Genomic DNA, 15,492 nt, shown 5'->3' with positions numbered 1-15,492 from the left:
CACCCAGCAGCGCTGCTGATGCCTGAACGGTATGTGGAATGAAGTGGGCGGGCATCGGGAGGCCACTATGGCACGGGGCAAGCACTATGGGCAGTCTATCTGAAGTGTACCTGGCGTATAAGACGACCCCCCACTTGGAGGCATATTTTTCAGGGCCAAAAAATCGTCTTATACGCCGGCAAATACGGTAATGTGATAAACCACATAAACAAAATGAATGATAAAAATCATATGATTATGTTAAGAGATGCAGAAAAACCATTGACAAAATCCAGCATCCATTTGTGATAAAAAGTCTCAGAAAAGTGGGGACAAAGGGAAAATACCTCAACATAATGAAGGCCTTCTATATATAATATCTAGAGAACCCTAAGGAATCCATTAAAAAACTAGAACTGATCAATTCAGTCAAGTAGCAGGATACAAAATTAATATTCAGAGATCGAATTGTCTGAGACCCCCCAACCCATTTTGGTTTGTTGCTCACAGAATAATAGAGGCATTTTTTTTTTCTTTGCTTCAGTGGTGGAGATGTCCTGGAAGTTTTAGGATACCTTCCCTTTAATTTTTCCTAGACACTCTGATTTTACTTATGTCTCTCACCTTTGCTTTCCCTCCATCCCCCACCACAACAGTAACTTGCTCCAGGCTCACTTTGTTCTAGTGTCTAGGACAGTGATGGCGAACCTTTTGAGCTCGGCGTGTCAGCATTTTGAAAAACCCTAACTTAACTCTGGTGCCATGTCACATATATAAATTTTTTTATCTTTGCAACCATAGTAAAACAAAGATTTATATTTTTGATATTTATTTTATATATTTAAATGCCATTTAATGAAGAAAAATAAAAAAAATTAGTTCGCGTGTCACCTCTGACACGCTATCATAGGTTCGCCATCACTGGTTTAGGAGATCTGTCTGTGACCAGAACTATGATTCCCAGAATTCCTGGTGCTACCCACAGGAAGCGACTGAGGGAGCCATGTCCCCCCAAGCTGCTGGCTCTCCCACTTCTGCTCTCTACCTGGCACCTGTGTATGCAAATTAACCCACCATCTTTATCAGGTTAATTTGCATATTCACTCCTGATTGGCTGGTGACTATAGCAGAGGGATAGTCAATTTACATGTTTCTCTTTTATTAGATAGGATAGTGAACTATCAGAAAGAGAAACTAAAAGAGCAATCCCATTTATACTGCATCAAAAATAAATAAAATACCAAGGAATAAATTTAACCAAGGTAAAAAACCTGTCCTCAAAAAAAATGGTAATACACTGAAGAAAAAAATTGAAGAAAATAAAATAAATGGAAGCATATACCATGTTCACAGACAGGAAGAATTAATGTCATTAAAATGTCCATTCCGCTCCAAACAATCTATCAGCAAACACAATTCCTATCAAAATACCAAAGGCATATTTCAAAGAACTAGAACAAATAATCTGAAAATTAATACGAAACCATAAAAAAATCTGAAAAGCCTCAGCAATATTGAGAAAGAAGAACAAAGTTGGAGATATCACACCATCTGATATCAAACTATAATAGAAGGCCATAGTAATCAAAACAGACATGCAGATCAATGGTACACAAGAGAGAGCCAAAAAATTAACCCATGACTATATGGTCAATTAATATTTGACAAAGGAGACAAGAACATACAATGGGGTAAAGATAGTGTATTCAATAAATGGTGTTGGGAAAACTGGACAGATACATGCAAAAAAATGTAATCAGACCCCCTTCTTACACCATGTACAAAAATAAACTCAAAATGAATTAAAGACTGAAATGTAAGACTTGAAATCATAAAAATCTTAGAAGAACACATAGTAAAATCTCAAACATTTCTCTCAGCAATATTTTTTCTGATATTTATCCTTTGGCAAGGGAAACAAAAAAAAAATAAACAAATGGGACTAAACCAAACTAAAAAATTTTTCACAGCAAGGGAACCATCAACAAAACAAAAAGACAACCTATTAAATTGGAGAACATCTGATAAGAAGAGGATATACAGAAGGCCAATAGACATATAAAAAGATGCTCAACATCACTAACCATCAGAGAAATGCTATTAAAATCACAATGAGATATCATCTCACACATGTCAGAATAGCCATCATCAATAAATGCACAAATGACAAGTGCTGACAAGGATGTGGAAATAAGGGAACACTGGTGCCCTGTTGGTGGGAATGCATATTGCTGCAGCCACTATGGAAAAGAGTATGAAGTTTTCTCAAAAAAAGAAAAAAGAAATTGCCCTATGACCCAGTGATTTCTCTTCTGGAGATTTATCTAAAAAAAAAAACCCCAAATCACTAATTTGAAAAAATATATGCATCCCTATGTTTACTGCAGCATTATTTATGATAGCCAAGATGTGGCAGTAATTCAACTGCCCATCAACAAATTGATATATTGTGGATAAAAAAGCTGTGGTACATATATATAAAATGGAATATTACTCAGCCTAAAAAGAATGAAATCTCACCATTTGCAACAGCATGGATGGACCTTGAGGCTATTATGCTCAATAAACTACTCAGAGAAAGACAAATACCATATGATCTCCCTTATATGTGGTATCTAAAGAACAAAATAAATGAACAAATGAAATTGAAACAGACTCATAGACACAGAGAATGGACTGGTGGTTGCCAGAAGGGAGGGAGGTTGCAGGGGACTAGGAGAAAGAGGTAAAGGGGATTAAGAAGTACAAACTGGTAGTTACAAAACAGTCACAGGGATATAAATTACAGCATAAGAAATATAGTCAGTAATACTGTAATAACTGTGTATGGTGCCAGTTGGATACTGGAAATATCTGGAGGACACTTTACAAAGTATGTGAGTATTGAACCACTCTGCTATACATTTGAAACCAATCTACACTAATAAAAGAGAAAAATGGTAATTGGCGTACGACGTTACCCTTTTCATTGGCTAATCAGGGCTATATGCAAATTAACTGCCAACTCAGATGGCAGTTAACTGACAACAAAGATGGCGGTTAATTTGCATATGTAGGCACAATGCAGGGAGGTGAAAGGGAAAGCAGGAAGAAGCCCCGTGCCACTGACAGTGATCGGAAACCCAGGGGGGAGCTAAGAGCTGGGAGGCAGGGCAGGGCCGCCTTTGCCCTGCCCCCCAGCCATGATTGGAGAATCAGGCGCCTTTGCCACCCTGGCCAGTGATAGCAAGAAGTAGGGGTGGAGCCAGCGATGGGAGCTGGGCACGGTCGAAGCTGGCAGTCCCGGGAGCTAGGGATCCCTTGCCTAGGCCTAAAGGGGAGCCCACGATCGTGGAGCCACTGCAGCTGTGGGTCCCTGCTGCCCAGGCCGGATGCCTCAGCCAGAGGCGTTAGGCCTGGGCAGGAACAGAGCGGGAGATCACGGGGAGCTGGGCAGTGGCAGAGCCTGCAACCGCGGGGAGCTGGGGGTCCCCTGCCCAGGCCTAATGCCTCGGCCAGAGGTGTTAGGCCTGGGCAGAGGCAGAGCCTGCAACCGTGGGGAGTTGGGGGTCCCCTGCCCAGGCCTGCCACCTCTGCCAGAGGCCTCAGGCCTGGTCAAGGGGCCGATCCGGTGATTGGTGATCCGAGGGTGATGAGGGTCAACTCCTCTGGCCGAGGCATCAGGCCTGGGTGGGGGGCGGAGCCGGGTATTGGGGGGATATGATGGTCCCCTTGCCCAGGCCTGAAGCCTGGGTCAGAGGTGTCAGGCTTGGGCGGGGGGTCGAACAAGAGATCAGAGGGAGATGGGGTTCCCCTGCCCAGGCATGATTCCTGGGCCAGAGGCCTCAGGCCTGGGCGGGGGGTCAGAGCCAGTGATCAGGGGGAGATGGGGGTCCCCTGTCCAAGCCTGACACCTCTGGCGGAGGCGTCAGGCCTGGGCAAGGGGCCGATCCTGCGATTGGAGGGTGATGGGGGTCAACGCCTGAGGGCTCCCAGTATGTGAGAGGGGGCAGGCTGGGCTGAGAGACACTCCCCCCCTCCCCCGCCCCCCACACCCAGTGCATGAATTTCATGCACCGGGCCCCTAGTATAAAATATTAGTGAAAGTAAACTATAATTGAAAAATTTAAATTTATAAAAAAAGAAAACATCAAATTTCTTGTTTAAAAATATAATTTGTAGACTTAATGATTTTTTAATGCTATTTTTTAAAATATATTTTTACTGATTTCAGAGAGGAAGGGAGAGGGAGAGAGAGAGCAACATCAATGATGAGACAGAATCCTTGATTGGCTGTTTCCTGCACGCCCCCCTACTGAGGACTGAGCCTGAAACCTGGGCATGTGCCCTTGACCGGAATCAAACCCGGGACCCTTCAGTCCACAGGCCGATCTCTATCCACTGAACCAAACCAGCTAGGGAGGTTTTTTTTGTTTTTTTTTTTTTAAGATAAACTTCAACTCACCTAGATCTGGCCATGAATATGCTTAACCTTTGCTGCAGCCGCAGGAGTTTAATCATACTTCAGAACACCATGTTTTCTTCATTTGATGACTTAACCTAAAAGAAAGGAGAATTTTTTATTTCTTTTAAAACAATAATTTTCCTTATGAGATTTCTGGCAGCATTGTTAGTTCAAATTATCTATTTAAACTCAAAATATCTAAAATTTGATTTAAAATTATTTTTTTGTTGTTAATCCTCACCCAAGGATATTTTTCCATTTCTTTTTTTAAAGTGAGTAGAAGGGAGGGGGAGAGAAACATCGATGTGAAAGAGACATATCGATTGGTTGCCTCCTGCAGATGCCCTGATGAGGGCCAGGGATTGAGCCTGCAACCTAGGTATGTGCCCTTGACCAGAATCAAACCCGGGACCCTTCAGTCTGCAGGCTGATGCTCTATCCACTGAGTCAAACCGGCTAGGGCTAAAAATCATTTATTTAATAGATAAGATATATTTTTAAAATATGATGTGTAGATGTTATAATTTCTTAAAAGAGAAAGTAAAAATGTAATAGTTTGAGCCCTATGTTTGGAAATATCAGGGCTTTTAGAAGCCATTGATTCTGGCTTTTCCACTATAGCTATGACTTTGGATAACCCACTTCTCTATCCTTACCTCCTCAGCCATAAAATGAGCAATAAACTAAATCACCTCTAATACCCCTTTCCAGTTCTAAAACCCTATTTTAGCCAGTGGCAGGCTAATTCTCTACCTCCAGTCACTTGTCTAAAAACTCATCATCACCCTTCCAGAGATCAATCAGTGACTCCCTTTAGAATCCCTCCCCTGCATCTTCCTATTCTATGAGAAGCCCCCAGAACAAAATCAGAGGAGTCGGTCATCACTAAACAGTCCACATGAACAAACATGCCAGGGTCACAGGACAATAGAAGTTACAGAAATCAATTACAATCTAGAGTTTCAAGAGATTTCAATAACTTTTGAAATTTTTCTGGTGAATTTACTCACTTTTTTAATTGATTTTTTTTTAAGAGAGAGGAAGAGGGAGGGAGGTAAGATGGCAGGGAGGGAGGGAAGGAGGGAGAAGGGGAGAGAGGCAGAGGGAGTGGGAGGCGGGAGGGAGAGGGAGAGAGGGAGAGAGGAAGAGGGAGGGGGGGAGAGAGAGAGAGAGAGAGAGAGAGAGAGAGAGACAGAGAGAGAGACAGAGAGAGAGACATGGATTTAAGAAATATTGATTGGCTGCCTCTCTTATGGACAACTGGAGACCAAACCTGCAATCTAGGTATGTGCCCTGAACAGGAATTGAGTCTGCGATCTTTCGATGAACAGGACGATGCTTCAACCAACTGAGCCACAGCAGCCAGGGCATTTATTCACTTGTTATAGTACAGAAAAAAATTAAATTCACTCAAACACAGGCACTAACATTTACTGCTATACTGTATCAGGCATTATGTTAGAGGTTTGTGAATTGTCTCATTTTAATCTATATTAACTAGAGTTAAAAGAATATGACTGATAACCAAAATGAACATTTCCAAAACCATGAACCCATAATCAAAAATTTCAATTCTGGATTTCAGGCTCACATCTATAATCAGTTCAGCCAGGTATTTGCTCACACCCTTCATTGCGGGGGGGCGGCAGCACCCTAGAGTCTCTTCCTTAGCACACCCTTCTTTTCACCATAAACTTAACACACATCATGTTTTCTCTCTGGATTGTAAAGCTGTCCTGCTAATTCTACCATAATCCATGCTTTTTATATAAAATACATATTGTTTGCCTATTTCTCTCTTTTAAGAAAGTTTAGCCAATCAACTCAGGAAACCTGTCTTCCTCTTTTTATTTATTCCACTTATAAACACCCCATAACCCCCATCCTGAAATGAGTTTAAACATAGTAAATATAATTCAGACAAAGAGAGTGATCCATCTTTAACCCTGTATTAAGGAAGAGTCCTAAGTCTTGAAATGAAACATTAAAGAACCAGTGTACCAATCTATAAAGCTCCTGAAAATAATAAAAAGCCTCCATTAGAATCTCTGGAAACTTTATTCTATCTAACCTTCAAATCTCTTTTTTCTTTCTTTTTCCAAATTTTTTTAATTGTAGTAAAATACCCAAAACATAAAAGTTGCCATCTTTCCCACTTTTAAGTATACATTTCAGGACTGTTAAATATATTCAATATTGTTGTGCAACCAATGTCCAGAACTACTTCATCTTGCAACATTGAAATTCTACCCATTAAACAACTCACTTCCCCAGGCGACTGCCATTCTTTTTATTTGTATTATTAAGTTTTGACTACTCTACTAGTAGATACCTCATATAAAAGATCATACAGTATTTATCTCTGTGCCTGCCTTACTTAATATAATGTCCTAAAAATTCATTCATGTTGTAGCAGGTGTCTGAATTTCTTTCTTTTTTAAGGCTGATTAATATTTCATTTATGTATATACCAAACTTTGCTTATCCATTCATCTCTTGTTAGACATTTATCCACCTTTTGGCTATTGTGAATAATGCTACTATAAACATGGATGTACATATATGTCTTGGAGACCCTGTTTTCAATTCTTTTGGATACAGACCCAGAAGTAGTATTGCTTCTGGGTAATGTTACTAACTAGACCACATGGTAATTCTATTCATAATTTTTTGAGAAACTGTCATACTGATTTACATTCCCACCAGCAGAGCACAAGGGTTCCAATTTCTTCATATCCTTACTAACATTTGTTGTTTTCTGGTTGTTGTTTTTTTGTATCAGCCATCCTAATGAGTATGCGGTGATATTTCACAGTAGTTTTGATTTGTCTTTCCTCTCATTGAGATTTTAATTTGTATTACCCTAATGATTAGTGATGTTGAGCATCTTTACATGTGCTTATTAGCCATTTGTTATCTCCTTTGGAGAAATGTCTATTTAAGACCTTGGTCCATTTTTTAACCAGGTTGCTTGTTTTTCTACGACTGAGTTTTAGAAGTCCTTTATATATACTGGATATTGACCTTTATCAAATTTTAGGAGCACAGCACGTGAAATTTTGCGACCCGCCCACCCACCGCCCTGCCTTGACACCCAAACCTCTCCACGCAGAGCTCCAGGGCGCCTGGCCTAGCCCCCTGACCCCTCTGGCCTTCTCTGGATGCTTCAAGCCCCGCCCTCAGTCCCGAGTTGCCTCGGGCTGGTCCTGCCTTCTCCGGGCACCTCCCTGCTTACACCCCTTCTCCAGAGCAATGTGGCAGCTCCGCCCCGTCATGGCACCGGAGGAGAGCATGGAAACCTCCTGCCTGCTGCGCCGTGCTCCTTCCCCAGGCAAGTGAGCGGCGGGACGCTCTGAATGTGAGTGGTGGGTGGTGAAGGACTGGTGAGGGGGGCACTACAGGCTCCCACCCTGCCCTCCCAGGCACGGGCCTCCTCTGGGCGCCTCCCCACTTCCACCCCATCTCCGGGAGCAATACCCGCTGTGCACGCACAGGCAGCCTCCTCCTTAGCGGTCCTATGACACTCTTAGGACCAATTAGCATATTACCTCTTTATATATATAGATACTATAGCCCGGTGCACGGACTCGTGCACATTGAAATGAAATTAATTATAAGGTGATGGGCAGGGCAGGACTGGGCAAGACGGGCCAGACACGGCCTGGAGCCAACCTCCCAAAGTCCCTCCCTGGCTGGCTGCACTTGGGGTGGTGCCGTGGCTCGAAGGGCATCTGCGGTCACTGCAGCTTAGCAGTAAACCAGATTCAGGGCCGACGGTGTCCTAGCGACAACATAACCCACAGCCAAAGGTGGAATCGTGCACCCCACGAGGAATCAGGCTCCCTCCTCTCTGATTCCAGGGTGCGTCAACCAAGAACCGCTGCTGCCAAGTCACCATAGCTTGGTAGTTCCTGTGTTGAGCATCTGCCTCCTGGTGGTCAGTGTGCATCATACCTATTGGCTGGTCACTTAGCCTTTGATATATGTAGATAATTTGCAAATATTTTCTCCCATTCTGTGGGTTGCTCTCAATCACTCTGTTTTTTAATTTTTATTTATTGATTTGAGAGGAAAGACAATCATCAATTTGTTGTTCCACTTATTTTTTTCCACTTATTTATGCATTCATTGGTTGATTCTTGTATATGCTCCAACTTGGGACTGAACCCACAACTCTGGTGTATTGGGGTGATGTTCTACCCAACTGGGCTACCTTGCCAGAGCTCTTGACCGTGTCTTTTGATGCACAAATATTTTTATTTTTCAGGAAGTCCAATTTGCCTATTTTTGCTTTCGTTACCTGTACTTCTAGTGTCATATCCAAGAAAGCACTGCCAAATCCAATGTTGTAAAGCTTTTGGCCTGTTTTCTTCTAAGAATTTTATTGTTTTATGTCTTATATTTACATATGTGATTCATTTTCAGTTAATTTTCATGTATGATATTAGATAAGGGTCAAAGTTCATTATTTTGCATGTAGATAACCAGTTTTCTCAACACCATTTGTTGAAAAGACTGCCCTTTTCTCCATTGAATTGTCTTGGCACTCTTGTCAAAACATTTTTGAACATGAGTTTTTTGGTCATGTGAGGGCTTATTTCTGGGTTCTTTATTTATTCCATTGATCAACAAATCTATCTTTATGCCAGTACCACACTGTTTTGATTATTGTGGCTTTGTAGTAAGTTTTGAAATCAGAAGTGTAAGTTATCCAGTCTTGTTCTTCCTTTTCAAGATTATTTTGGCTATTTGTAGTTCCTTGAGATTCCATATTAAATTTGTTTTTGTAATTTCCTTTTCAGATTGTTCATTGCTTGTATATGTAAATGCAACTAATTTCTGCACGTTGAGTTTGTATCCTGCTACTTTGCTGAACTCATTTATTAGTTCTAAGACTTTCTATGGACTCTTTAGGGTTCTCTAAATAGAAACTTTTGTCATCTGCACACAAAGATTAAGTTTACTTATTCTGTTCCAGTGTTGACACGTTCTATTTCTTTTACTTGCCTAATTGCTCTGGTTAGAATTCAACAGTGCAATGTGTTTTTGTAATTTCCTTTTCAGATTGTTCATTGCTTGTATATGTAAATGCAACTAATTTCTGCACGTTGAGTTTGTATCCTGCTACTTTGCTGAACTCATTTATTAGTTCTAAGACTTTCTGTGGAATCTTTAGGGTTCTCTAAATAGAAAATTTTGTCATCTGCAAACAAAGATTAAGTTTACTTATTCTGTTCCAGTTTGGACACGTTCTATTTCTTTTACTTGCCTAATTGCTCTGGTTAGAATTCAACAGTGCAATGTTGAATAAAAGTGGTGAAAGTGGGCATCCTTGACTTGTTCCTGATCTTAGAGGAAAAGCTTTCAGTCTTCCACTATTGAGTATGATATTCACTGTGGGTTTTTCATATATAGCTTTTATTATGTTGAGGTAGTTTCCTTCTACTCCTAGCTTTTTTGTGTTTTTATAAAAAAGTGTTGAATTTTGTCAAAACGTTTATCTGTACCAATTGAGATGATGTTTTTTATCTTCCTGCTGTTAATGTGTATTATATTGACTGATTTTTATATGTTGTAAATCTTTGCATTGCAAGAACAAACCGCACTTTGGCTGAACTTAGTTTGCTAGTATTTTGTTGAGGATTTTTGAATCAGTGTTCATAAGGGATGTTGGTCTATATTCTCCTTGTGGTTTCTTTATCTGGCTTTGATATCAGGGTAATGCTGGCTTCATAGAATAAATTAGCAAAGTGTTCCTTCATCTTCAATTTTTTGGAAAAGTTTGAGAATTGATATGAGTTTTTTAAATGTTTAGAAGAATTCACCAGTGAAGCCAGGGGTTTTTCTTATCAAGAGATTTTTTATTACTCATTTAATCTCTTTACTAGTTATAGCTTTGTTCAGATTTCCTATTTCATTTGTGGTTTAGTATTGGTAGGTTTTATGTTTCTAGAAATTTGTCTGCTTCATCTAGGTTATTTAATTTGTTAGTGTACAATTGTTCATAGTATTCTTACAATCATTTTTACTTTGGCAGAATCAGTAGTGATATCCCCACTTTCATTTCTGATTTAAGTATTTTGAGCCTTGTATATGGTCTATAGCTATTTTCTTTGTAGCTGCCATGAGGATTACATTTTGCATCCTGAAGTTATACCAGTCCAATTTGAATTTATACCAGCTTGACATCAATAATATACAAAAACTCTGCTCCTTTAACAGCTGTCCTCACTCCTTTCAGTTATTGATGTCACAAAACTACACCTCTATACAGTGCACCCAGAAAAATAAACAATTCTTTTAAATTATTTGTTTCTTAAATGATATAGAAAATAAAGAGTTGCAAACCAAAGTTAAAATACTAGCTTTCAGCCGAAACCGGTTTGGCTCAGTGGACAGAGCTCCGGCCTGCGGACTGAAGGGTCCCAGGTTCGATTCCGGTCAAGGGCATTGTACCTGGGTTGCAGGCACATCCCCTGTGGGAAATGTGCAGGAGGCAGCTGGTCGATGTTTCTCTCTCATCAATGTTTCTAACTCTCTATCTCTCTCCCTTCCTCCCTGTAAAAATTCAATAAAATATATATTAAAAAAATTCTTTAAAATAAATAAATAAAATAAAATACTAGCTTTCAGATAAGTTATTTTTTCTTTAAATGTAGTAGCCCCTCAAATACTAAATCAGAAAACAAAAAGTGCAGTTACAAATCTGTTATAATAGTACTAGCTTTTAGAATTCCCCTTGTGAGTGAGATCTTTATTTCTCCACATGGCTTCAAGTAAGTGTAGAGTGTCCTTTTGTATCACCTTGCAGGACTCCCTTTCTTAGAAAATGCATTTCTTAATGGCAGGTATAGTGGTAATAAACTCCAGCTTTTGATTATCTGGTAATATTTTCCTTTCTCCCTCCCTCATTTTTGAAGGACAGTTTTTCAGATACAGGATCCTTGGTTGATAGTTTTTCTGCGAGTCTTTTAGCATTTTCAATATATATGTCTACTTCTGCCTAGCCTCCAAAGTTTCTGATGAGCAGTTTGGTAATAATCTTATTGAGGAGTCCTTGTATGTACAAAAACAGTAATTTGCTTCCCTCTTGCTGCTTTCAAGAGTCCTGTCTTTGGCTTTTGTAGTGTAAGCTGGATTATAATGTGTCTTGGTGAGGGTTTCTGTTGGGTAATCTTACTTGAAGTACAATGACCTCCTTAGGTGTTTATATTCATCTACTTCTATATTCTCTGTGCCCCTTTCTCTCTCTCTTCCCCTTCTCGAACTCCCACAATATGTGTTAGACCACTTGATGGTGTCCCACAGATCCCTTAGGCTCTGTTCATTTTTCTTCAATCTGTTCCTCAGACTGAATAATTTCCATTGTCCTATCTTCAACTTTGCTGATTTGTTGTTCTGTCTGCTCACATAAGACTTTGACTCCTTCTACTCAATTTTTCATTACAGTTATTGTACATTTCAGATCCAGAATTTCCATTTGGTTGCTTTTTATGTTTTCTATTTCTTCATTGATATTCCTTTAATCATGCATAGTTTTCTTGACTTTTTCCACATCTTCCTTTAGTGCTCTGAACATCTTTAAGAGAGTTGTTTTAAAGCTTTTGTGTAATATATCTGCAATCAGGTCTTTTTCACCAGTGGTTTTTATTGATTTTCCCCCTTTGAATGAGCCATACTTTCTTATTTCTTTGCATGCTTTGTAATTTTTGTTGTTGTTAAAAACTGAACATTTGAATCTAATAATGGGGTAACTATTTGTTAGGTTTTTTGTTTGTTTGTTTTTGACAGTTACAGGCTATCTCTGCACCAACTGTTCGCCTGAGGTTTAAACCTAAGGTGTTCTCAGGTCTTTTCTGAGCCTTTCCTTGGGTGCACATGGTCACTTTCTAATTTTTCCTGTATATGCAATGTCACAGTCTTTAACTTCTGGCTCCCAAAAAGGGGAAAAGGAGAAAAATGAATGAAGCAAAAGAGGGTACTAGCTCTTTAAATATCCTGGAAGTCATTTCAGCTGGAGGGGAAGGGGCTTGCAACAATGGGGAGCAACACAATGGTTGCCCATCTCTTTGTCTGCTCCTCTACTATCAAAAGCAATAATCACGCACAGATTCCTGATATTTGGAGAGGGACCTTTGGACCTAGCCTGGGTCCTATAAGCTGTATATAAGATGTACAGAGCTGGGAGTAGAAGATGGGTAGCTGCTACTATGTTTAAAGTTGAAATTGATCAAAATTAAGTGCAATATACATCTAAGGCTTTTCTCCTAAAAGCTACAAATCCTCAATAGCTCCGGAGTTCTAGAATAATTACAGCAGGTTCTGCCAGTGCAGGGGAGATAGATTCTGGATGCTTGCTACTCCACCATCTTCACAGAATCCTCTCCAGACCTCTTTGTAAGGATCAATATATATTCAGTTTATTGTTTTAATTACTTTGATTATTGGCACTGTCAATGTATTGTTTTTGCTTGTTTTTACTGTTTTTCAGTGCAAATATCCACCATGTCAGTTGTATCAGGGATTAAAAGAATTCATGTACCTCATTTAAAAAGGTACTTTCTACATGAAGATATGTTTGGGTTCCAAATAACTGACATACCACAGTACTTCTGGAATGAACATAACCCAATGGACTGAAGGTGTCCTGCCATTGATTTTGGAACCTTAGATACTCTCCATGACTTCTTAACTCTCTTTGGTTTCTTCCCACTAATGGAAGGTTTAGAGTCAAAAGGTTATTGGGAAATATTAAAAGGGAAGTGGTAATTATAGTCACTATATGAAGCTATGATCTTGTTGTAACATGGATGTTTTTCTATAAAATAGGTATATATAGCTGCATATTGATTATATTACTCAAGAAAAATACAATGATTTTAACAGGATAATCATCAAGAAGCTAAAACTTACACTAAATACTGTTTAATAACACCTTATTTTTCAATAGTAGAAGCCCTCACTGTATGACAGACACATTCATTTGGATTATCTCAATCCATACACCCACCCTATGAGGTAGGCACTATCATTATTTCCTTGTTCCAAATGAGGAAACCAACACTTGAAGAGGTTAGGTAGCTTTCCCATGGTCAACAGCTAATAAGCAGAAGAGCCAGAATTAAATCCAGAACTTACCCTTAATAATTAATACATGTAAAAACCTTAAAATAGTGACTAGTATATGGTAAGCAGTTAGTAAATATTAGCTACTGAACTAATGATGATTTATTTTAAAACAATGTTATATGCCTTTGGCAGTTGGTCAACCTTTCAGTGCCTCAATTTCTTCATTTATAAGAATAGGATACCTATTTCACAGAGGTATTGTGAAGACAAAATAAATTCTGGCTATGAAGACATTTAGAAAAATACACAGTTTAAAAAACAAGGCATTATTATATTACCACTAACAGCCAAATCTTGTCTCTAGTATCACAAAGAAGCCTTTTGCACTATAAGCATAGAATCCTAAAACTTAAGCACCATCCTCATAACAAGAGTTACATTAATACATTTAGTAAAACTATCCTAAATTATTCCAATTCTTGCAGACTGACAAGCAAAGAGAACACTGAACTCTATTCATAAGGGTGATTATAAATTTGGTGCTCAGGAAGGTATATTTGCTCTTTCAGTTCACTAGCATTGAGAGTGAATTTGACCTTTACTACAGTAGTTCTGTTCAAATACAGCCAGGATAGAATATCTATAGTTAAATGCTTAGCAATATAACTCTAAATTTTGGGCACAGCTAACTGTCATGTTTAATTACATTAAAACGATCAAGAGAATGGCATTCGATTCCTGTTTTTTGTGTCAATGGTCTGGGTGCACTGTTTTTAAACTATCAGGTAGGTCTTTTTTATACTGATACACAATAGTTTTAGACTTATTCTTAACACTACTAAGGATTTTTCACCTATAATAATAAAAGTGTGGGACTGAACCAAAATGGCGGCATAGGTAAACACCTGAACTTGCTGCCGTGCACAACCACATTAAAACTACAACTAAAAGACAAAACAAATATTATCCAGAACCACGGGAAGGCTGGCTGAGTGGAAATTCTACAACTAGAAGGAAAGAGAAAAGTGCATTGAAACTGGTAGGAGATGCAGAGGTATGGAAGTGTGGAGGTACAGAGGCGCGCACGACAGAGGCTGACAGCTGGGTACGCTGTTGTCTTTTTCAAATGGGAGGGAAATAAAAGCTCCGTACTGCTCTGAACTCTAGTTCCGGGCAAGAATTTGGGGATCCAGGCTCATATGGAGAGAAACTGTACTGTCTGGCATTAGGCCGGAATGCAAGGGCGGCTTTCTCGCAGAGGTGCTTGCAGCATTCATTGTTCCTGCATGGAGCCGTGGAACACAGACACCAGGACCTCTCTGAGGCAAAGCAGACTGGCAGCCATTGCAGTTTGCTCCACCCTGCTGATTCCCTGAGACCCCGCTGCTCCCAATTAACAACCCCACCCACGCTGTGCCCAGAGGCTTTTACATACGAATGGCCTGGCCCATCGCCTAAAAACCTGTCATACTGTAGCTGGGTCAGAAAACCCCAGAGCTTCCAAAAGAAGGCCTAAGGCTCATCAGCAGTCTGCATTACTTCATAGCTGCACTTCATCTGGGCACCTCAAAACCCCAAACAAAGAGGAGGAATCTGCAGATCTCTCTGTAGCTCCTGCTGGGTAGCCTCAGGCAGTGGATGACTTTGCACTTCCTTGGAGATTCAAGAGCCAGTGTACCCAGTGGTCAGAGTGAGACCATCCAGATTACAACTTCACATCCATAAGAGACACACTCAGGGGGCAGACTCAGTGACAAAGCCCCACTGAAGCAAGTCCTGCCCCATAAGGGTGTCTCCAGCGCAACGGATCTTCCAGTGTAGGCACAGCTGGTCACCACAGCCAATTGGACTGGAGGTCAATTCTTCCCAGTGATACCAACAGCAATCAAGGGTTAACTACAACAAGACTACACAAACATCCCACAAAAGGGTGCACCAAGAGCGTCCACCTCAGGTGACTGGGGAGGCTGAGCCACTGAGCCCTCTAGGACACCTACCAC

The 15,492-nt window shown here is 40.1% G+C and overlaps 1 protein-coding gene across 5 annotated transcripts in view; it reads right to left on the bottom strand.

Annotated features, from left to right (window-relative positions):
* FRS2 (fibroblast growth factor receptor substrate 2) overlaps nt 1-15,492 on the bottom strand; it is a 113,421-nt gene that overhangs the window by 17,181 nt on the left and 80,748 nt on the right. For all 5 annotated transcript variants that reach the window (XM_015566830.1, XM_015566829.1, XM_015566828.1 and 2 more), the window contains one exon: nt 4,424-4,518. The gene's annotated coding sequence lies outside the window, so the exon portion shown is untranslated. The remainder of the gene's footprint in view (nt 1-4,423; nt 4,519-15,492) is intronic.

The sequence above is a fragment of the Myotis davidii genome, unplaced genomic scaffold (assembly GCF_000327345.1).
Source record: "Myotis davidii unplaced genomic scaffold, ASM32734v1 scaffold582, whole genome shotgun sequence".
Taxonomy (NCBI): Eukaryota; Metazoa; Chordata; class Mammalia; order Chiroptera; family Vespertilionidae; genus Myotis; species Myotis davidii.
The sequence above is the reverse complement of the archived record's forward strand: the minus strand, read 5'-3'. Positions and strand labels throughout refer to the sequence as shown.